Source organism: Sciurus carolinensis, chromosome 17 (genome assembly GCF_902686445.1).
Source record: "Sciurus carolinensis chromosome 17, mSciCar1.2, whole genome shotgun sequence".
In the NCBI taxonomy this organism is placed as follows: domain Eukaryota; kingdom Metazoa; phylum Chordata; class Mammalia; order Rodentia; family Sciuridae; genus Sciurus; species Sciurus carolinensis.
In genome coordinates, this window is record NC_062229.1 from 48,767,147 (window position 1) to 48,792,840 (window position 25,694).

Consider the following 25,694-nt stretch of genomic DNA (forward strand, 5'->3'; position numbering starts at 1 on the left):
TTACAAAAAAGTACTATGGACAATTGTGTGCTAACAATTTGGATAACCTAGACAAAATGTAAAAATTCCTAGAAACAACAAAATTACCAATACTAAAACATAAATAAATCATTATTGAGTATGGATATTGAATCAGTTATTTTAACATATTCTCAAAAGCAAAGCCCTGGACCTAATGACTTCACTGAAGAATCCTGTCAACCACTTTAAAAAGAACTAATACCTTCTCAAACTTTCCCAAAAATTCGAAGAGGGGGGAATACTTTCTAACTTGTTCTGTAATGCCAGCATTGTTAATACCAAAGCTAACAACACAACAAAGAAGACAAACTATTAACCAATATCCTTTATGAACACTGATGTACAAATCTTCAACAAGATAAGAGCAAACCGAGTTCAGCAGCATATTGAAAGTATTATACCACATAACCAAGTGGGGTTTATTCCTGGAACACAAGGATGGTTTCAAATATGAATATTAATTAATGTAGTATGCCACATTAACAAAAAGGAGGAAGAAAATTTGCATGATTGTCTATATTGATACAAAAAAAATTTTTGACCAAATTTAGCATGCTTTCAAATTTAAAAAACTCAATAAAATGGAATAGAAAGAAACTGACTCAAGTGATAAGGAACCATAAATGAAAAATCTACAGTGAATATCAAATTCAATAGTAGAAGACTTAAAGTTATTTCCTCTAAAATCAGGAAGAAGGCAATATGTTTGTTTTCACAAATTATATTCAACATAGTACTGGAAGTCCTAGCCAGAAACAAGAAAGAAAATGCATTCAAATTAGAAAGAAGTAAAATCATCTCTTTTTACAGATGATATGATCTTATATGTAGAACATCCTAAAGATTCCACTAAAAACCCTGTTAGAACTAATAAATGAATTTAGCAATGTAGTAACAGATAAGTTCACATGCAAAAATCATTTGCATTTCTATACAATAATAATGAACAATTCGAAAATGAAATTAAGAAAACAATTCTATTTACAATACCATCAGAAAGAATAAAATACTTAGGAATGAACTGAAGGTGAAAGACTTGTACAATGAAAACCACAAAACATTGCTGAAAAAATTTTTGACACAGATAAATGAGAACATCCTATGTTCATGGATTGAAAGACCTAATTTTGTTAAGATGTGAATATCATCCAAAGCAAGCTAAAGATTTAATGTAATCCCTATCAAAATAACAATGCTTTTGCAGAAATGAAAGTCCATCCTAGAATTCATGTGGAATCTCCTGGGATCCAGAATAGCCCAAACAATCCTGAAAAAGAAGAACTAAGATGGAGGATTCACATTTTAAAAAATTTCAAATCTTACTAAAAAGCTATAGTAATTAAGACAATGTGGTAGTAGGATAAGACAGACAGACACATGGACTGATGGAACTGGAGAATACTCAACACATGTGGTCAAAACAATTTTCTCATACTAGACAAAGGTTCCAAAAATATGCAATGGAGAAAAGATAGCCTCTTCAACAAATGGTGCTGGGAAAATTGGAAAACCATATGCAATAGAATGAAATTAAACCCCTATCTCTCACCCTACACAAAACTCAACTCAAAATGGATCAAGGACCTTGGAATCAGACCAGAGACCCTGCATCTTATAGAAGAAAAAGTAGGTCCAAATCTTCAACTTGTTGGCTTAGGATCAGACTTCCTTAACAGGACTCCCATAGCACAAGAAATAAAAGCAAGAATCAACAACTGGGATAGATTCAAACTAAAAAGCTTTCTCTCAGCAAAGGAAACTATCAGAAATGTGAAGAGAGAGCCTACAGAGTGGGAGAATATTTTTGCCAACCATACCTCAGATAGAGCGCTAATTTCCAGAATCTATAAAGAACTCAAAAAACTCTACACGAAGAATACAAATAATCCAATCAACAAATGGGCTAAGGAAATGAACAGACACTTCACAGAAGAAGATGTACAAGTAATCAACAGATATATGAAAAAATGTTCAACATCCCTAGTAATAAGGGAAATGCAAATCAAAACTACCCTAAGATTTCATCTCACCCCAATTAGAATGGCGATTATCAAGAACACAAGCAACAATAGGTGTTGGCGAGGATGTGGTGAAAAAGGAACACTCATACATTGCTGGTGGGGTTGCAAATTAGTGCAGCCACTCTGGAAAGCAGTGTGGAGATTCCTCAGAAAGCTTGGAATGGAAACACCATTTGACCCAGCTATCCCACTCCTTGGCCTATACCCAAAGGACTTAAAATCAGCATACTACAGAGATACAGCCACATCAATGTTCATTGCTGCTCAATTCACCATAGCCAGATTGTGGAACCAACCTAGATGTCCTTCAGTTGATGAATGGATAAAGAAACTGTGGCATATTTATATAATGGAATACTACTCCGCAATGAAGAATGATAAAATTATGGCATTTGTAGGCAAATGGTCGAAATTGGAGAATATCATGCTAAGTGAGATAAGCCAATCTCAAAAAACTAAAGGACGAATGATCTCGCTGATAAGCGGATGAGGACATATAATGGGGGTGGGAGGGGTTAGCATTAGGTTTAGGGTTAGGTTTAGAGTTAGGCTAAGGAGAGCGGTAAGAATGAAGGAAAGAAGGACTGTATAAAGGGAAAAGGGTGGGAGGGGTTGGGGGGGAAGGGAAAAAAAAGAAACATCATTACCCTATGTAAACGTAAAAAAAAAAAATAAATAAAAAAAAAAATTTTCCAACAAGGATAAATCACTCAATGAAAAAAAAAAAAAAAAAAAAAAACAGTATTGCCAACGAACAGTGCTCAGAAAACTGGATATCTACATTAAAACATAAAACTGTAACCTATAAATCTGTGACACCTTTTACAAAAATTAACTCAAAATGGATATGTGACCTTAATTTTAGACCTAAACTTATAAAGTTGTTGGAAGAAAATATATGGCAAAGTCTTCATGACATCATATTTTACAATGAATTCTTAGATATGCTACCAAAAGCAAAAACAATTAAAAAGTTGGACTTACTAAAAATTTAAAAATTTTGAAAGATACTATCAGAGTAAAACAGCAACCCACAGAATTGAAGAAAATATTTGCAAACCATGTATCTGAAAAGGGATTAATATCCAGAATAACGAACTTCTAAATCTCAATGACAACAACAACAAAAAAATTCAATAATGGGCAAAATACTCAAACAGACATTTCTCCAAGGAAATTTTTAAAATTATATATTCCAGGTGCTGGATGTGGTGTGGGAGCAGATATAAAAATTTTAGGAAGATTTTATCACATGAAATTTGAATAAAATTTCTTTAAAATGTGTATGTACTAAAGCTTGCAATTCCTTGTCAAGAAATTTATCTTAAGAAATGATTTAAATGCTGAATAAACATGTTTAAGCAGATATGCTACTGCTTTAAAATGACTAAAAATAAAGCCTTTTTAAAAAAATCTGAGTGTTAATAATAGATTGATTACTTGATTTTTACTTCCACATTGTAGAATGCTATATAACCATCCTAAATTGTATTGTGAATAAATTCATTTATTCACTTAAGAAACTAATTATGGTAAACTGTTATGTTTTAAAATATAATAGAATGATACATACCATATCAATACCCTGTAGCACTCCAGGACCAATAAACTACTGGGTAAACATGCTGTGTGAAAACATTTTGCTAGGAAAAGTACCTGATGTGTACTGACAGGGGTCATCCCTGGACAAATGAATTATAGCTGATTTTAATTTCCTGGAATATTTATGAACTTTCTGGGACAAAATAGATTAGTACAATAATATATTAACAAATATTTAAACCTGCATATAAATTATGCCAGCACATTGAAAGTGATTTGATTGGATTTAATAAAGAAATGATTTATTTTTATCCAACAAGATTTTTTTTTTTAATCTATGACTCCTCAAATGAAGTTTAACTCAAATTTCCATTGTTTTAAACCAGACTAGTGTGAATCTTGGAAATGTCAATATACCTCTTGGGAGCTGGGGTTGTAGCTCAGTGGTAGAGCGCTTGCTTAGTATTTGTGAGGCATTGGGTTTGATCCTCAGTACCACATAAAAACAAATAAATAAAATAAAGGTATTATGTCCATCCACAACTTAAAAATTATTTAAAAAAGGAAGAAACTGAATGGATGCTTGTGTGGAATGTGGGTATTCATACTTTTATATCTATATATCTTGGTTTTGGTCCATGGTTGTATATCCATATCTACATCTGTATATTTACACTATGCATACAACCCCCCCAAAAAAAACTTATTTCAAAATAATTATTTATAAATAAGTTATAAAGTAATGTGTACTGAATCATGCTTCTTAGATTTAAGCCATAAGTTATTATTATTAGTCAAGAAGAGGAGTAGGAATCCCTGGCAAGAAAAATCTAGACACTTCTCCAACATCGTCATGTCCATGACAGCCATTGTCCCCTTTGTCCTACTAAGAGAAACCCACTTGTGTTCAGGTATTGGACAGCCTTGTGTTTCAGGAGGTCTGGGTCCAGTCCTAGAAGCAACAAGTAAAAAACTGATTAATCTAAGCCAATCATGGTTATTTTATTCATGTTGGCCAGTTCTTGTTTCAAGAATGAACTACTGGAATTCTTGTCAGAGTTCCATGTCTGAAGTCCACCAGGGGAGCGATTTTCTTGGTCTTAAAGATGGACCTAAGGAAGTATCATGTCCCCTCCCCTACTGCTAGACTTTCAGTACCCTTGTGTGTTTTGGTAACACATGCATTGTGAACTCATGAAATGCAGCTTTTACACTGAAGATGAAAGAATGGAAAGACAGAGGAAGTTAGGTCCTGGATGATGTTACTGAATGATATCAAGCTCTAGAACCTTCCTACCTCTGAATTTCTTACCAGTTGAAAGAATGCTTTTCCTTACTGTTTAAGTCACATTAGGTTGAATTTTCTATTATGTGTAGCCAAAAATGCTGTGACTGATATAGCCTCTAACAACATCCATGTCTAACTTAACAACTTAATTTTTTCCTAAAACTCTGCTGCTATATGAAGGTAATTAAACAAAACAATACTTTTATCAATTTTTTTCAGTGTTGGGGATCAAACCCAGGGACTCACACATGCTAGGCAAGCACCCTGTCAATGAGTCACACCCTAGCCCTACTTTTAGCAATTTTAATAATGAAAATTTTAATGCATTCCATTCCAACCCAAGACATACAAATAATCCCATAGGTTGAAAAATCTATCAATCAAACAATGAAAACAAATTCATATAAGTAACATGATAATAAATATAATTTGCACAAAAAAATGGAAGGTTATGAGGGTTTATTGTACTCATCAAAGGTGATAACTGGTGGTCATTAGAAAAAGAGTTAAAAGTGTTGCAGGTAAAGTGTCCAAGGAAAGGCATTCTGAAACAGATTAGTATTCCAGAAGTTTGCTAAAGAGTGACCCTGAGATTAGCACATTTTGGAAGGGAAAGAAAGGAAGCAAGCTGGGCAGAGTGGTCTCAGTGAAGTCCTCAGCCAACGCCATGGCTAGCTCTGGAATTGGGCAGGCTCCTCCAACTTGTCCTTCAGTGGAATGAAGAGGCTAGTATTTTATAGCCCCATCTGGATCAGTCATGGGATTTCAGACTGCCACCAGTAATGTGGTAACACTTCAGTCCAGGTGGTTCTCTTTAACTTAGAGCAATTTTCAGAGAGGCCCACACACTGAAAGCTATCAGTGGGTTGTACCCCTGAATCTCAAGTAATACTCCTTTAGTACCTGAGGGAAGCCTACTCTGTATCACAGCTTCTGTTATGGCAGAGTCTTGTTTGGAAAGTGGTCAAAAGTCAGGTAGTTGATGGCCATGCACACATTCAATGTCCAATCATACATCCTGGTCCTGATGCTTTTTTCTTCAAAGCCTTAACCTGTACCCTCCCCGCCCAACCCCCGGACCCCCCCCCCAAAAAAAAAAAAAAAAAAAAAGAATGGAAAAGCTAGGAGACTTGGAAGTTAAAAGTTGTGTTGTTTAAAGAAGGAATTGTTTGACAGTAAGTTTGTATATAATATATCCTAACCACACATCACAAAGTTCACAAAGTATACCTTCCAATTTTAAGATAATCAAATTTTCTTAAAATTTTTATAACTGTTTATAATCATTATCCACTTCCATGTAGATAGTATTGAAGGTTCAGCATAAAGAACTACCTTGGAAGTAGCCATTTGGAAAGTCGTCATTCTGTGCATTTCTTAAGCAGAAAGACACCTTCAAATACAACATCATTAGGTTCAGTCTAACAAAATCAGTATCTTCAGCTTGTGTTATCTTGATTGTGAATATTGTAACCCCCCGCAACAATCCCAAAAGAAGATCATGGAAAGCCAAAAAATGATGATTTGGGAAAAAAGTCACTTGCTCAACTATAAACGTCTCCATTTGTTACCATAGGTTTAAGCTCTGAATGACCCGCTATCCACAATGCTTCACAAACCGAGTCTGCTGGTGACTTACCTCCTTTGACATAGATCAAATGGTTAACTACCCTTGGAAAAGGACTGACTGAGACAAGAACCTGAAGATCAGAGTCTAGACACTGAGATTATAGATAGAATGTTGGAGAGAATTTGCATGACAGTCTTAAACCCTATACCCAAAAGATCCCATCTCCCTTTCACAGGACAGTCAAGCTCATTATGGAAGTAACCTCCAGCAGCTAATTGGTATTGCAGTGCTTTTGAGCTGTGACCTAAAAAAAGGGGAAGATGTAAAAGCCAAATAAAGTGACATAAAGAAATTCCCATCCTGGTCTTACGGTTGTCTGGCGAGCTATTTCTATACTGTATGCACATAAACAGCTCTTCTTGGGCGGTGGTTTAATGTCTCTATACCTTCAATTGCAATTACACTGAATGGAGCCGCAACAAATCTTCGTAATGCCAATCTCATCTTTCCACCTCATTGACAGCTCAGGAAATGCATCTGAAATTCATAGTAGCCTCATAGCCTATGGCAAGAGAAATCCATGCTGCTAAAATTTTATTTTAGAATTCAAGCTGGTTTTCCTCAGTTTAGGATGCTCCATTTTTTAATCTTTTGCTGCCTACCACACTGTATCAAAATAACCAGCCAATATTGTTCAACTGTCAGGGGCCTCAGCTGCCTCTGAATTTTATCAGTACAAATAAATACTGGATCATGTTAAAAATAATCCCAATAGATTGGAGCTAACATTAATAGAATTAAGAGCAGAGCCAGGGGGAAATGTGTGTAAACTTTGACTTGACAGCCACCCCTTCCTTTGCTGACTTTAAAAAAAAAAAAAAAAAAAAAGGTTGAATAGATATTCAGACTGATTTAATGTTTAGGCTGATAGGGATGCTAGGCTGGGTCCCAAATTTGTGCAATGTTCAAAGAGAGAGAGAGAGATTTTAAAATCCCAGAAAAAGAGATGTTTCCAAATTAATGGCATTGCCCGAATGCCTTGGCTCCCTGCACCCCACCAGGAAGGTTTATTATTTTCTGGTAAAATGTTGCTCGGATGGGGAGTGGTAGTCAGCGATGCGTCAGAGCTGCTCTTTGAACACATTAAAAAGCTGAATGCACAACAAAGAACAGATGTTCCAGCATGCCTTATTTATGCACCCATCAGCAATCTTCCAGTGACCACAAAACACAGCCTTTTTCCCCTCCTCCTCTCCGTAACATTATTTTCTGATAAACTCACCCTCTTTATTAATTTATTTATTTTTGGCCCCAACTGAACTCCTGGGTAATTGTCTATGTATGTGTGTGTGTGCACAAGTGTGCCTGCATGTGTGTGTGTGTGTGTGTGTGTTAGATTTGAAAGTCTGCCTCCATCAAAGCTGAATTCTATTGAACTGTGGAACAGGTGTGGATTCTGCAATTAGATCACATTTCAGAGAGAGAGACACTGAGGGTAATAATGGCGGTGAATTCTTCACAGTCGAATGCAGCACCATAGCGACCAGCAACAATGAAGGAGAAGAGGTATTAGTATTAGGGGGGATTATTTTTAGTTTATGGGATCATTGGATTGAATACAGTCATAAGGCACTGTGAACGTGTATTTGGGGCTCACCAGCTGTAAGGCAAACTTGTTTTACTGGCACTTATCTGAAATGCCCCACTCACCCACCCCTCTCTACACACAATTGGAATGGAAGTAGCGATTAGGAAGTGAGATATAATGCAGATTAAATGTTATGATGGACCAAGATCCTGTTGGGTTATTAAAGCCCATTTGCTCTTGCTGGTTTTAAAGGCATAGCACCTTTATTTAACCTCCAGCTTTGGATCTCTTTGCTTTAAAAGGTGGGAGGTGAAAGAGCGAGGAGGAGGCTTAGGTGTAGGAAAAGAATTTAGAATCTAAAGAGAAGCAAGAATGTTTCCTCTTCCTACACAAGAAAGCTGCATTTTTCAGTGAGTGAATCTAATCTGTGACCTCAATTTGAGCTTCAGAAAAACATGATACATTAATACAGAAAATACTCACCCCCACAGATCAATTTAATAGACTGAAAGCAAATAGTACGAGCAATTCTCACAACAATATCTGGGTCAATTTGGGGACCTCCAGCTCCAAGTGATAATTCCCTAATATATTTGACATATCTTCCACAAAGTAGGAAATATGTAGGACCAAACTCAGTGGTACAAAATCAGTCCTTGGGAAAGTTCCAGATTTTCTCTGGGGCATCTCTGAATGGTACTGTAGGCTGGCTGAAAGAATAAAGGAAACCAGACAACCAAGGGGAGAGGTTTACGCAAAATGAAATCACAAGCATCCTATGGACACATCAGAGATCTGGGCCTCAAAGGAAGAGATGTGAGTATCTCAGAATGGTCTAGATCCCCCTATCCCCTGGGCATAGGCCTGGAAGCTCAGAATGTGAACTTCCATTCTTTGTCCATCAGTCTTTGAACCCTGGATGGCTCATGGTTCTGGGATCAGCAACATGGGATCTGGAACCACAGCCAATTCTGTCAAGGCCAGAATTTGTTTTCTGGTGCCAAAATGAGCTTTTCTGATAAAAAAAAGTCTGAGTGATGGGAAATGGTTCTGGTGTCCACAATGCTACTTCAGACTGAGAACTCTGTTACCAGGACAGGAAGTTTATGTTTTGTATAGGTGGCCTAACCAAAATTGCCAGCAGAACAGCTGCATTTTCTGGAAAAGAAACAGTAAAGCAAAAGAGATGGCAGATGAATCCAATAAGAAAGGTGGCTTTTCTACTAGTAACTAACCCACTAATTCTCCAGTCGCCTACTTTTATTCTACATTTGTTATTTCTCTCTTGATTAGGCAAAATAGTTCCCATTTTCTCGATCACCTAAATCTTACCATGTGGCCCTGAACTTGGGTAAATCACTTCTCATCTCTGGTCTAGGTTTCTGTGAAATGAGGGGTGGGACTGGAGTTGTATTTCTCAAAGATAAGCATCATTTATGAAATAAACATTAGCTAAGAATTGGAGGAGCTGCATTCAAACATGAGTGGGGTCTGGAGAACCACACACTCAACTCTCATTGCTCTCTCTGCCTGCACTGTCTCCACTTTATTCCAGGGCTGCTCAGAACTAGGCATAAAAGGTCTGAACCACATATCATTGAACATCCCTTCCAGAGGAATGTGTGACTGAATGTCTGGGTCTTCCCCAAAGTATTCCTAGGTAGAAAGTGAGGGGTGAGTGGCAAGGAGATGCTAGGCCAGCAATCCTACAGAGTAACACCCAAGATGGCAGCTGCAGGCTCTAGGAGCACAACTGAGCAGACTCAGCTCTGAGGAGACTTTCGGGTCCGTGAGGTCAAGCACAAATTGGGTAGCTCTTCTTCACTATTTTGTTTGAAGTGACTGACTGTCTCAGTTGTCCTGAAGTCACAGGCTTTACTCCATTTTTTTTTTTCCTAACTGGCATTGGAACACACGTTTTCAATGAGATTTGTGACCCTTTCGTTTGTTTTGTCTGTCACTCATCATCACCCACTGTCGTAGCCATAGTCTTACAATGAGGTGGGCTTCTATAGAGTGTTAATCTTATCATTTTTCTCATCCAAGTTCCTTACAACTCCAGGTTCACTCTGGGTCTTATCCAATTGTCATATTGAGTGTTTACCTTTAAAGCTTTGAATATTTTTTTTAGGCTTTCTTTCCTTTTCAAACAGCCTTTTAAAATAAAACAGAATAAAATGTAGTCAAATCTTTCCCATATTGGCTCTATAACAATGTCTTCCTTAGCCAAAGCAACAGGAGAGAAATGGCAATATTACTTATAGTTATTGACATGGTGACAACTCCTTTGCAGATGTTATAATGTCAATGTTTTGTGGGCGAATTTGCATTATAGCTTTAATATGCATTGATATGCCATGCCATTTAGTCATCTGAGTGAACACTTACAAGAGGCATGGGTACCCTGTGTTGGCAGATTGTAGGAGCTATTGCCTGCAAACTATGGAAATGAAGAAGTCGCAGCATAGAATTCTGATCAAAAGCTTGACATCATAGATACCAACAAGGTGTAAATCACAGTCGATGAAACAAGAATTCAGTAGTTCTTTGGTAATTGGTGTGGCAATAAATCAGTAATGAAATTAACCTGGAATCATATTCTCTGGTAAGGAAAGTTGCATTGATAAAAGAATAAGTGATTTGATTGAAAAGCAAAGAAACATCCTGTTTTTAAAATAAAAACCTTCACCTAAATTTAAGTAAGCCTACTCAAAGTATGCTTGCAATTCCAACTGAATGCATAACAGAGTAAATGGCAGGTTATAGGCAAGTATCTTTCAAATGAATCCAAACTGGAATTTCAAAATGGTGCCCTGGACATCACTGTATTTCACTCCCCTCAATCATAGGAGAGAGCATCAGCTTCAACATGTTTTACATTAGGCCAAATATATCAATCTAAATACAAGGCATCAATTGCATGTAATTAGACTTTGACCCCAAATTCTTAAATTATAGTAAGCTATTTCATTCCTACACACTGAAAGAAAATCAACAAAATAAGTGGTAAGACATTTGGTCAAAAGGTATGTAAAGAAATGCAAATTTTCCTTCTGGCCTGTAGTGTGTTCAATAAATTATATTGGTGATCCTCACGGCAGAAGGCTGACCTCGTGGGTCATGCTTACTGACAACCATCACTCCAGAACTTATTTCCAATAACTGACAATATAGTTTGCTAAGGAGCTATTTTTTTCTCTTAAAATATATGTAGAGGAAAAAATGGGAAATTTCTATATTAATGACATGATAATGACATTGTGAAAATAAAATGGTGATGACATATCCACTGTGGGAATAATATGTCCTCAGGCTAACAAAAGCAGCTTACCTATTTAACTCATTAGTGTATTCTATAAACATATTTGAAATGAGCAACTCAGTTCATCCAGAAATAAAACAATGCTACATTTTCTTTTATGTACATGAAGAGAGAAGATGCTAATTGCTCACCTACAATCTGCCTAAAAAACTCATAGAAACACATCTACAATAAAATCAGAACAATATCATTTCCAGTACCTGCTTGATACTCATTGTGGGTGAATCATCCCAAAAGACTTTTTAAAAGAAAATAGAGTTCTGATTCTATGTTTGCCATTAATCTGCTACAGAGTTGGGCAACCACTTGGTTCCTCAGTTCCCCTTCATCAAAAAGAGTCAAAACCAATTATTTGAGTGGAATGTAAAGTGGGTAGGGTGAGTTAAAGAACTTTGCAATTGCACAGATAAAAGGTTTCCTCTCATGGAATTCCATTATTATTAATATTATTGCCATCATCATTATTTATGCTCCCAGCACACGTAGTGTGAAAATGTGTTATTCGCGTAACTGCTATGCCCTCACCATGTCATTTGCAAAATCACCATGTTCTTCTCACAGAAATGTCACTGAAATGTCATTTTTACAATAGCTGCATTATGAATCTGCTATAACTTGAATTGCTTTACAATGAAAATGCAATTTCTTAGCAATTAAAATTATTCCACCCACCCCAGTCAAATAATAGAAAATCGCCTCCCTGTCCAATGTTGCTTATAGTGCACTGCAGAATACTGCAAATTGAACAGAGCACGACTTCCCACGTGCTAGGGAAGGACTATGTCCTAGCCATACCAGTGCTGATCTGAACTAGTGTGGCATGTTACTAAAACTCTCATAAGATTTGAAGATTGTGCTCAGATTCTGAGTTCACCCAGGATCCAGATCACATCTAACTGCAGATAAAATGACACTAGATCAAGGTGTATAAGAAACCAGTGTGAGCTGTTACTATGAGAAGAAATTATTTTTATAAATGCAAGTCATTAACATTAGGCTTATTTAAATCCCCTTCTGGTATTAATTGAAAGTTTATTTTCTTAATAGCAACCTCTCATAAACTGTTCACTTGACATGCATTAGTATCATCATTAATAAGAATGTAGCAACATTCAAAGCATAACAAGTTATCAGCATGCTCATAGGGGAAATTGTTAATGGACATAAGGTCATGTTTGGAAAGATTTTTAAAGGCTCACTTTAAGGGCTCATTCACTTGTTTTCAAATGAAATCCTATGTGGAAACCCAAGATATAAAAGCTGAAATGTAGGGCAATGGAGGTTATTTAGAATGAGTCCAGGCTCTAGAAATAACAGAAAATATGTGTTTTACAAATAAACCTCACTAGATTGAAAAATAAAGAGCCAGGATTGCCATGGGATAAACCTAAGTATAAACAACTTAGAAAATGTAGGAGCCTAGCATTTTGGCTTCTCTCCCTGACCCTCATTTGAGTTAAGTGGTTATGATTGGCACTAACCTTTAATATCCAAACCAGAGTCCTTGGAGAGATAACAAGGTATTGTTTTAGGAATCCAACATAACAGAAGAGATGAATGAACTGAAGAACTAATGCTGGAGGAAATAAAGCTAACAACTATTTTTTTTTAAAAGGGAGGGGCTTTAAAATAAATTATATTGGATATCCTTAGAGAGGTTCCAAAAGATATTACCTATATGAAAAAGCTCTAAAATTACAAATCATTAACATCAAAATTCAAATATTATGTGAACTGAGAAGCAGAGTCAACACAGGTGAGGCAAATTTGTAAGCAGTGAGATCAAAATTAAAAAATGGAGACTTCGAATTCAAAGGTCTCATGGAATGCCATGCAGGATAGATAACAATAACTTTTAAATACCTAATATCATAGAGTGAAACTTTAGAATACAAGAATGAAGCTTTTAGACAAATGTTGATCTTTTTAATATGTGAAATCTAAAAATGGTCAAACTCATAGAAGCAGAGAATAGAATGGTAGTTACCAGAGGCTAGAGGTAGAGGAGGGGCCAGAGAAGGGAAAATACTTGTCAAGGGGAGAATGTTCCAGTTAGACAGAAGGAATAAATTCTAGTAAACTATTGCACAATAAGGTGACTATGCTCTAGAAAAATGCACATTTCAAAATGACTCAAAAATTGGAATCTGAATTGTTTTTAAATAAACACTAAATATGTGAGGTGATGGATATTTTGATAACCTGACTTGCTCATTCCACAACATATACATGTTTTAAAACAGCACAGTGCACCCTATAAATGTGTATAATTATATTTGTCAATTAAAGAAAAGAATAAAGTTTCCAGAGGGTGTTTGGGGAGATAAAAATGGAAACAAAATCAGATTGGAATCTGAGTTCTCATTGTCAAAAGCAGATACTAGAAGAGAATATAAGCTTAAAGTTTTGAGAGAAAATTGTTTTGTATATAAGTCCTAACTAGCAAAACTAGCATTTAGTAAGAAGGCAGAATAAAAATAATTTTATCACCTACAGATCACCTCACAAAATGCCTATCTAGCAAAGGAAAAAAAAAAAAGCAAGCCCCCCAAAAGAGTAAAATGTTAGCTATATGAAATGAAAGTGAACAAAGAAAACAATCACATTCCTACTTAAATCAAAAGACATTTTGATATACATTGAAAAAGTAATTAACAATCTGGAACTAAAATCCCAAATGATCTCAACATGGGAGGAATTGTAATAAAGACTCTGATTCTGGTTTTGATGTTTGACTGCTGACAGTCTTTCCATTTCCCCATCTCTTCTTCCCAGTATCTGAGAAAGCTTACAAAAAGTGCAGATTGTCCCTCTGATGACAGCAGGAAGTTCAAACCACACAAGCCTTCCCCAGTGAGCAGGAAGCCTCACACCAGCACCAACCCTAGAAAAAAAGAAAGCCAGTCCTTTCCCTACCCTGAGCAGTGTTCGGACCAGTGACAGTCCAGGGTGCTCTCCCCAGAAAGCCTCATCGTGAATAATAAACCTTTTCACATCACACTGATGGGCGAATGTATGGTATAATCATTCTTGATGTCCAAACCAAATTTTGGGTGAGAGATCCATGTCGCCTCTATAGAGTGACCACAATAAGAGGGAGGGGGGAATGAAAAATGGTGGACTGAGACAGACATCATTACCCTATGTTCATGTATGATTACACGAATGGTAAGAGTCTACCTCGTGCACAACCATAGAAACGAAATGATGTACCCCATTTGTGTACAATGAATCAAAATGCAGTCTGTAAAAAACTTAAACAAAAGAGTGCAGAAAGAGATGAGAATAAATAAGGTGGGGGAACCATATAGATACTGGTTCGGAGATTGGTATTTTTTAAAAAGAAGTAAAACTATCTTTGTTTGCAAATTACAATTTTTAAATCAATGTTCAAATTATAAGTATTACCAAAGTCTTAGAAACTGGAAGATTTAAATTCAAAATAACTGAGAGAGAAAAAAATGGAATAAAAATTCACCCAATTCAAAAAGGAAAGAAAGCAAAAAGAAACAAAAAGAAATATTTCTAAAATAGAAAAAATATTTCAAGAACAAGTCCAATAAGGCAATAAATGTGAATGAATCAAAGCCTTTATTAACAACTAAGTGACTCTTAGGCTGGAGTAAAAAAGTAAAACTACATCACACAAACAAACAAATAATCACACACACAAAAAAAATAAATAAATAAAAGAAAAAGAACAGCTACCTCTGTGCTGACAGATACCTTTTAAGTTTTATCAAAAGCATCAAAGATAAGTTATAGATATAGATGCCTGTGGCAAATTCTAGCAAAAAAAAATACTGGAATATTATATTAGATGAAACAAATTTAATAGCAAAGACATTAAAGAGAATGCTTTATTGTGACATAAGTAATAATATTCCAAAAAATTCATATCCTTGTGCATATAATAACAAGACCTCATGATAAATTTCAAAGACTGTTTTTAAAAGAGGTTAAGAGCAAAGACCCTGGAGCCAATATACCTGAGTTAAAACAAGAGTCCCAGCATCCATATATCAGAGAGAACATTCAACCTTTGTTTTTTGGGGATTGGCTTATTTCATTTAGCATAATAGTCTCCAGATCCATCCATTTACCGGCAAAAGTCATAAAGTCATTTTGGGGGTTGTGGGGAAAGAAGAGAAGTTCATTGGATTAGACAAAGGGGAACGAAGGCAAGGGAGGCAGGGACAGGAATAGGAAAGACAGTCAAATGAATTGGACATAACTTTTCTATGTACACATAATAATACACCACAGTGAATCTCCAGATCATGTACAACCCCAAGACTGGGATCCTAATTAGAATAAGATGTACTCCATTTTGTATAAGTATGTCAAAATATTCTCTACTGTCATGTATAACTAAAAAGAACAAATAAAAATTTGGAATTAGCAGACTAGCCTGGGATATTTGTCTACTGCATGAGAGAGAAACACACACATAACTATGTGGTTCTCAAAATGATTAAAGGATTTTGTAAAATAAATAAATAAATAAATAATGACAGTCCTACCCCTTACCCTGAGATTTGGGTGAAGTTTTCTCACTTACAGTGCCTCACTGTCTGTATTAGCAAGTGTGGGTGCCTTGCACTTTATGAATGTAGTCATTGGGAGTTACCACCCCCTTTCTCCCTCCACATCTCTTTGTGGAAAGTCCTCAGTCTCTGGGTGACTGAAGGAGGATTCATCACCATTCTTTGGATGAACACACTTACTCTTAAGACCCTAAGACTTGAAGGACTGTCACACTATTCTAAGTAGCTAGAACAAAAGATTTTTGTTTTGATTTTTTTTACAATAAAGAAAAGATTATTCATGGCTACTTTTTGCATCTGGGCTCTGGTCAAAGGCCCTTGTTCTGCATGTTACTCTGTTGAAGATTTGCAGTGGTGATTGCTAGACTTTGGGGAATAAGCAAGGTAAAATCAAAGTTGTTTTATATGAAATGAAGGAAACTCGATTTTGACAAGATACAAAGAAATCTCACTCAAACATCTTCTTTTAAAATTAGGTAAGCTCTGTGGAATGACAGCAGAACTGGAGGTGGAAGAAACTGCACTAGAAGAACGGAAAGTCTGAAAGAATATTCTCATGTTTGTGGATGTAAGAGAACAGTGACTTAAGATTTCCATGGAAGCAGAAATAACTGATCCAAAATCAATAGTGAAGGGCAATCCAACAACCAAGATTTTGGAGAACTTAAAGGCAGAAACAGAAAGTACTGTGTAGGCTCCAAAATTTTTATAAAGGAAGATTTAGGATATTTAGGGATGACAATCTGGTTGAAAGGGGAGGCCAAGAGATTTGTCGCAAAGCTGTGTTTGCAGAGCAAGCACATGGTTTTTAATTGGATTTCTGTTTATTTTTAGTGGCTGAGGGGGTGGGTTCGATGGTAGGGGTTGCATGATGGTGGTGGGGGAGGATAAAGTGGTCACTGTTTTTGCCAGCAACCTTGAATTTGCAAATGAGATGGAAGGTAGAGTAAAAGTAACACATTGCTAACATAAATGCTTTTGTTATTTTTTTCATATACAATATGTCTGATATGTACTGAAGGAAACTAAATGCTGAAGTCAGTGGTTACAAGCTACCATGGATGCCTAAATATAAAGCAACTTTTTTTTACCAAATTCTATATAAAAGGGAATCACTTGATATTCAAATGATATTGTCTCTTCATAATAGATGTATCCATCATTACTATAATTTGAACAATAAGGTCCAGCTCATGAAAAGACATCTTCTATAAAATATCTAAATCCAGGGAGTTAGAGCAATAGGCAGTATTTTCCCTGGGGGTATCTGCCAATCCCCAGTGGTCCACTGCTTGGGCTTAATGGGCCAAGCACCATGGCAGGCAGAAAACAAAGTCTGGAAGGTCATGTCAGAGACCATCACCTACTGCTCAGTCTCCTGAAAGTTTAACCAGGAAAAATCTATCCTACAAGAGGAGGCAGAAAAGATAATTGCCCATCTCAGTTTTACATTTTTGCTAAATAGAAAAGATAAATATCGCCCAGAATTGTCAACTACAAGACAACATTTATGCCCATTTGAGGCCATTTCTGATAACTTCAAGCAGGTAAAAATTATCCCAGGTTAGTAGCATCTGCAGGCAACAAGCATACACAAATACTCCATGACAAGTATTTTAAACTCAGATGTCAAAAAATTCTCACATTCTAAGGAATATCAAATGATAAAAATTACACCACATAGGAGGAGGTGAAATACATCAAGTAAAAAAAAAAAAAGTAAGTGGAAAGAAATAGTGTAATTAGATACCCACCGAGACCACAAAGATCTGGCATTAGCACATACACAATATAAAATGAATCCACTTTATATGTGTAAAGAAAAATTTAAAGGTAAGAGAGTATAATAAAATTGTAACAGTTTGTCAAAAAAATAACAAAGCAGATTTCAAACGAGAAACGAATCCTTAAAGTTAAAAATACAGCAATTTAAATTAGAAATTAAAATTTAATTAAGTTACCAGTAGATTAGGTATGTTGAGAAGAGATTAACAAACTATAAGACAATTTAGAAGATACTGTCCAGAATGCAGCAGAGGCAAAGTGGAGAGCAGACTAAGAGACTACCATGATATCTAATTAGGGTTCTGAAAGATGCTAATATGGAAAATGGAGACAGGTAGCCCTGAAAGGAATAATGGCTGAGAATTTTCTAAAATGGACGGAAGGCAGCAGAATCAGATGAGAGTGTATAGATTCTTGACAATAATTGAAAAAAAAATCTGCACTTCCATTCACCTACATTGAAGGTATGAAACACTAAAGATACAGAGAAGATAATAAAAGCAGTCAAACAGATTCTGCGGAAGTACAATTAGAGTACCAGATGATTTCCCAACAATAACAATGGAAATCCACAGACAGTTAAAAATATCTTCAAAGTGTTGGGTGAAAACCAACTGTTTAACTTGAAATTGCATATCTAGTTAAATTAACCTTCAAAAGCAATGGTTAAAAAACTTTAACACTTTAAAAAATTGTGCAAACCACACATGCACAATTTGATGTAGTTTTTACCATTGTAATTCAAGTCTTTATCAAGATACAGGATATTATCATCCATCTTCCTAGAAAACTCAACCAAGACCTTTTTCCATTCAACGGTCACTTCCCAATCCCCACTCCAGGGCCAGGTTCTGATACTTTATCTACCATAAACTAGTTTTGTCAGAATCTTGCTCTTTAGTATGTTTTATATACTCTTTTACGTAAGGCTTCTTTCAGCATAATGGTTTTGAGATTCTTTCACGTTCTTGCATTAATATGTCACTCCTTGTTATTGCTAAGTGTTGTTAAAAAGTGTTCTGTTGTGTGAATATTCTACTCTTTATCCACTTTCCTATTGATGGAGACCTACATAGGCTGTTTCCAGTTTGGGGCAATTACAAGAAAAAATGTAAACATTTTTATACAAGACCTTCTGTGGATGCTGATTCTACCTCCTACAATTTCCACCATCTCCCAATAATGCATTCAGCTCTGAATCCCTAATGGATCAATCCATTGATGAGATCAGAGTCCTCGAGACCCAATCACTTCCCAAATGTTCCACCCCCAAACATTGCTGCAATTGGGTTTAAACCTTCAACACAGACATCTTTGTGGGACATTCCAGATCCAAACCATAACACCAATAAAAAAGATAATTAAAAAATATATACTTGTACATTTGAACATAATTTTTTTCTTTTTATTACAAACATCCAAACAAAAGTACACATCAGTGCTTTGTTGGAGTGGGGATATGGGCAGGGGATGAGGTAGGCTCTCCCAGTTCCAGAAGAGGGCAACAGTCCTGGCTACTTCTGACAGCTGAGATGTGCAGGGTCTCTGGTCAGACCACGGTCAAAGGGGAAGACACTAGTCAGTCACAAAGTCAACATCATAGGAGTGACTCATAAGCCTGGCTGTAGACCTGGGAACCATACAGGCACCTGGGGTAGACCCCCTGCACATTCATCATGAACTCTCCAGGATGAGACTATGCAGGAGTTAATTACAAATGAGTCGGATTTACAAAAATCTGTACATACAAAGAACTCAGAATTGTCATCTATGTATCACAAGTTGCTAGACCAAAATATTTAATATGGGATAAATTATACCTTTTTCTTAATTCTTTCCAAAAAGATTAATATTTTTAAAGCATATATATGCTACTTTCCATTACCAAGACCCATGAAGAGACTGAGTAGCCCAATCTTTCTTAAGCGCCCAGAGGTTTCAAGCCAAGAATGACCTACCTGGTCAGGGGACAATGCCTAGGATTGGGTCAGGAGCTGACCCACAATGAAGAACTGTAGGGAACATTCCTCAAGCTTATCTGACAGCAGTCACTGACACCATGGTCTAAGTAAGCCAAACAGTCTGGACAGAGAAACTGAGGTAATGGTAAAGACTCGCCACAGAATGAAGGTCTTTGCAGCTGTTGAGGCTGAGCTAGGAGCTGAGGAGAAGCCTCACCCTGTCTTGCATCCCAGAAAGCTGTGATGTGAGCTCACCGGCACTGCCTTGCCTCATGCTGTGTGCAGGAGCTTGCCATCCCCCAGTCCTTTGTCTCAGACCTGTAGCTGGGCAGAATTACTTAGGCATGCTTGGTTTGTTTACACTACTTCGACCCTCGATGTATAGTTCACCTATAGACTGACTCTGTTATACTTTAACAAGCGTGTTAACCTGATTGGATAATGTGCCTATATATGTCCTGTGCAACCCCAAATAAAATTAGATCTGTGCCTTCAGAGCTCGATCTCCGATGCCTGAGTAAGCGTGCTAGGTAAGGCTAAGAAGAGTAGGCATCGTTCATCCTCACTCTCAGCAAACCCATCTCTGAACATCTACAAAGAACAGAATACTAAAACACAATGGAAGAAGGAAGATTTCTTTGGCTAAAACTTTGGCATTAAATAAAAGAGGCAAACAGGATGGAAACATGCAGCCCTGCCAGCCAGGCTGGGCAGAGCAGGGGCAGAGGCAACCTTGAAATCTGGCCCCAAGAGTGGTGGCAACCAGGTCGGGGCACACGCCTGAAAGGTATAAAGCTGGTTCAACCAGCTGGGTGTGCCTCCTGGGTCTGTCACAAAAAGAACCAGGAAGGGCAGGTGGACCACCTTGGCCACAGCCAGCTCATCAAGTAACTACCCTGGATATAGTGGAAATGTTGCAGCCAAGTGTATGGACACCCTACCTGCTTGCCTTAGGTTCACATGGCATTGTGGCCCCAGAGCAGGACCTTATCTTCTTCATCCTGTACCTGTGTCCTCAGTCACAGGCAGAGCCCCAAGTTGGGGGCGAAAGGAGAACCCATAATGAAAATTTCACAAAACTAAATTACTTTTAAAACTGCCTATTACCACTGGGTGTGGTGTGGCACGCCTGTAATCCCAGTGGCTTGGGAAGCTGAGGCAGGAGGATCTCAAGTTCAAAGTCAACCTCAGCAAAAGCTAGGTGCTAAGCAACTCAGTGAGACCCTGTTCCTTAAAATATATATATATAAAATAGGGCTGGGGATGTGCCTCAGTGGTTGAGTACCCAAGGGCAATCCCTGGTACAAAAATAAAAGCTTATTTTCAAGTGAAATATAGCTAAAATGACACTTAAAGGACAATTTAGGGGCTTCAATTAATAAAAAAAATAAAGGTTGAAAAGACAAGGAATTCAAATTAAGAAGATAAGAACAACAGAATAATTCAAAGAAAGTAAAAAGAAGGAAATTATAACAATAAGCACAAAAATTAATGTAATAGAGTGCAAGGATATACTAGAGAAAAAACAATAAAAGATAAAGTTGGCACTTAGGAAATAGTCAAAAGTGACAGACTTTAGCAAGATTAAGAAAAAAGAGGAAAGAGAAATATTACTAGCATAAAATGACAGATTAAATTTTTAATATATGAATATAAACAAAAGTTCATAAGATAAATTTAAAAAAATTTTTTTTACATTTACATAGGGTAATGATGTTTATTTTATTTTTCCCCTCCCCCCACCCCTCCCACCCCTCTTTTCCCTCTACACAGTCCTTCTTTCCTTCATTCTTACCGCTCTCCTTAGCCTAACTCTAAACCTAACCCTAAACCTAATGCTAGCCCCTCCCAACCCCCATTATATGTCCTCATCCGCTTATCAGCGAGATCATTCGTCCTTTAGTTTTTTGAGATTGGCTTATCTCACTTAGCATGATATTCTCCAATTTCGACCATTTGCCTACAAATGCCATAATTTTATCATTCTTCATTACGGAGTAATATTCCATTGTATAAATATGCCACAGTTTCTTTATCCATTCATCAACTGAAGGGCATCTAGGTTGGTTCCACAATCTGGCTATGGTGAACTGAGCAGCAATGAACATTGATGTGGCTGTATCTCTGTAGTATGCTGATTTTAAGTCCTTTGGGTATAGGCCAAGGAGTGGGATAGCTGGGTCAAATGGTGTTTCCATTCCAAGCTTTCTGAGGAATCTCCACACTGCTTTCCAGAGTGGCTGCACTAATTTGCAACCCCACCAGCAATGTATGAGTGTTCCTTTTTCACCACATCCTCGCCAACACCTATTGTTGCTTGTATTCTTGATAATCGCCATTCTAATTGGGGTGAGATGAAATCTTAGGGTAGTTTTGATTTGCATTTCCCTTATTACTAGGGATGTTGAACATTTTTTCATATATCTGTTGATTACTTGTACATCTTCTTCTGTGAAGTGTCTGTTCATTTCCTTAGCTCATTTGTTGATTGGATTATTTGTATTCTTCGTGTAGAGTTTTTTGAGTTCTTTATAGATTCTGGAAATTAGCACTCTATCTGAGGTATGGTTGGCAAAGATATTCTCCCACTCTGTAGGCTCTCTCTTCACATTTCTGATAGTTTCCTTTGCTGAGAGAAAGCTTTTAAGTTTGAATCTATCCCAGTTGTTGATTCTTGCTTTTATTTCTTGTGCTATGGGAGTCCTGTTAAGGAAGTCTGATCCTGAGCCAACAAGTTGAAGATTTGGACCTACTTTTTCTTCTATAAGATGCAGGGTCTCTGGTCTGATTCCGAGGTCCTTGATCCATTTTGAGTTGAGTTTTGTGTAGGGTGAGAGATAGGGGTTTAATTTCATTCTATTGCATATGGTTTTCCAGTTTTCCCAGCACCATTTGTTGAAGAGGCTATCTTTTCTCCATTGCTTATTGTTGGAACCTTTGTCTAGTATGAGAAAATTGTATTTATTTGGGTTTGTGTCCATGTCCTCTATTCTGTACCATTGATCTACCTGTCTATTTTGGTACCAATACCATGCCGTTTTTGTTACTATTGCTTTGTAGTAGTGTTGAAGATCTGGTATTGCAATACCCCCTGCTTCGCTCTTGCTACTGAGGATTGCTTTAGCTATTCTAGGTTTTTTATTCTTCCAGATGAATTTCATAATTGCTTGCTCTATTTCTGCAAGGTACATCATTGGGATTTTAATTGGAATTGCATTGAATCTGTATAGCACTTTAGGTAGTATAGCCATTTTGACGATATTAATTCTGCCTATCCAGGAACATGGGAGATCTTTCCATCTTCTAAGGTTTTCTTTAATTTCTTTCTTTAGTGTTCTGTAGTTCTCATTGTAGAGGTCTTTCACCTCTTTTGTGAGATTGATTCCCAAGTATTTTATTTTTTTGATGCTATTGTGAATGGGGTAGTTTTCCTAATTTCTCTTTCTGAAGATTCATCACTTATGTATAAAAATGCATTGGATTTATGAGCATTGATCTTGTAACCTGCTACTTTACTGAATTCACTTATGAGTTCTAAAAGTTTTCTGGTGAAATTTCCAGGTTCCTCTAAATATATAATCATGTCATCAGCGAACAGGGATAGTTTGAGTTCTTCTTTTCCTATTTGTATCCCTTTAATTTCTTTGGTTTGTCTGATTGCTCTGGCTAGAGTCTCAAGGACGATGTTGAATAGAAGCGGTGAAAGAGGGCATCCCTGCCTTGTTCCAGTTTTTAGGGGGAACGCTTTCAGTTTTTCACCATTTAGAATGATATGAGCCATGGGCTTAGCGTAGATTGCCTTTATAATGTTTAGGAATGTTCCCACTACCCCAATTTTTTCTAGTGTTTTGAGCATGAAGGGGTGCTGTATTTTATCAAATGCTTTTTCTGCATCTATTGAAATAATCATGTGATTCTTAACTTTAAGTCTGTTGATATGGTGAATTACATTTATTGATTTCCTGATGTTGAACCAACCTTGCATCCCTGGGATAAAACCCACTTGATCGTGGTGCACTATCTTTTTAATATATATTTGTATGCGATTTGCTAAAATTTTGTTGAGAATTTTTGCATTGATATTCATTAAGGATATTGGTCTGAAATTTTCTTTCCTCGATGTGTCTCTGTCTGGTTTAGGTATCAGGGTGATATTGGCTTCATAGAACAAGTTTGGTAGGGTTCCCTCCTCTTCTATTTCATGGAATAGTTTGAGGAGTATTGGAATGAGCTCTTCTTTAAAGGTTTTGTAGAACTCGGCTGAGAACCCATCTGGTCCTGGACTTTTCTTTGTTGGTAGGCTTTTGATGACCTCTTCTATTTCATTGCTTGAAATTGGTTTATTTAAGTTGTGTATGTCCTCCTCATTCAGTTTAGGTAGTTCATATGTCTCTAGAAATTTGTTGATGTCTTCAAGGTTTTCTGTTTTGTTGGAGTATAGATTTTCAAAATAGCTTCTAATTATGTTTTGTATTTCACTCGTGTCTGTTGTGATGTTTCCTTGTTCATTCCGAATTTTAGTAATTTGAGTTTTCTCCCTCTTTCTCTTTGTTAGTGTGGCTAAGGGTTTATCAATTTTATTTATTTTTTCAAAGAACCAACTATTTATTTTGTTAATTTTTCCAATTGTTTCTTTTGTTTCGATTTCGTTGATTTCGGCTCTGATTTTAACTATTTCCTGTCTTCTACTACTTTTGGTGTTGGTCTGCTCTTCTTTTTCTAGTGCTTTGAGCTGTAGTGTTAAGTCGTTTATTTGTTGATTTCTACTTCTTTTTTTGAATGCACCCCATGAAATAAATCTTCCTCTAAGTACTGCTTTCATAGTGTCCCAGAGATTTTGATATGATGTGTCTTTGTTCTCGTTTACTTCTAAGAATTTTTTTATTTCCCTCCTGATGTCTTCTGTTATCCATTCATCATATAATAGTGTATTATTTAGTCTCCAGGTATTGGAGAAGTTTCTGTTTTTTATTCTGTCATTTATTTCTAATTTCAATCCATTATGATCTGATAGAGTACAAGGTAGTATCTCTATCTTCTTGTATTTGCTAACAGTAGCTTTGTGGCATAAAATATGGTCTATTTTAGAGAAGGATCCATGTGCTGCTGAGAAGAAAGTGTATTCGTTCTTTGTTGGATGGTATATTCTATATATGTCCGTTAAGTCTAAATTGCTGATTGTGTTGTTGAGATCTATAGTTTCTTTATTCAATTTTTGTTTGGACGATCTATCCAGTGGTGAGAGAGGTGTGTTAAAATCGCCTAGTATTATTGTGTTGTGTTCTATTTGAATTCTGTAATTGAGAAGGATTTGTTTGACGTACGTGGATGAGCCAATGTTCGGGGCATAGATATTTATGATTGTTATGTCTTGCTGATTTATGCTTCCCTTAAGCAGCATGTAATGTCCTTCTTTATCCCTTCTGATTAGTTTTGGTTTGAAGTCCACATTATCTGAAATGAGGATGGATACTCCAGCTTTTTTGCTGTGTCCGTGTGCATGGTATGTTTTTCCCCATCCTTTCACCTTTAGTCTATGGGTGTCTCTTTCTATGAGGTGAGTCTCTTGCAGGCAGCATATTTTTGGATTTTTCTTTTTAATCCAATCTGCCAGTCTGTGTCTTTTGATTGATGAATTCAGGCCATTAACATTCAGGGTTATTATTGAGATATGATTTGTATTCCTGATCATTTGACTCATTTTTTTTTTTTTTGACATGACTTGGTTTCTCCTTTATTTGGCTATTCCTTTAGGCTAGTTCCTCCCTTTGCTGATTTACATCATTGTTTTTCATCTCTTCCTCATGGAATATTTTGCTGAGAATGTTCTGTAATGCTGGCTTTCTTTTTGTAAATTCCTTTAGCTTTTGTTTTTCATGGAAGGATTTTATTTCATCATCAAATCTGAAGGTAAGTTTTGCTGGGTATAAGATTCTTGATCGGAATCCATTTTCTTTCAGGGCTTGAAAAATGTTGTTCCAGGCCCTTCTAGCTTTTAGGGTCTGGATTGAAAAATCTGCTGATATTCTTATTGGTTTCCCTCTGAATG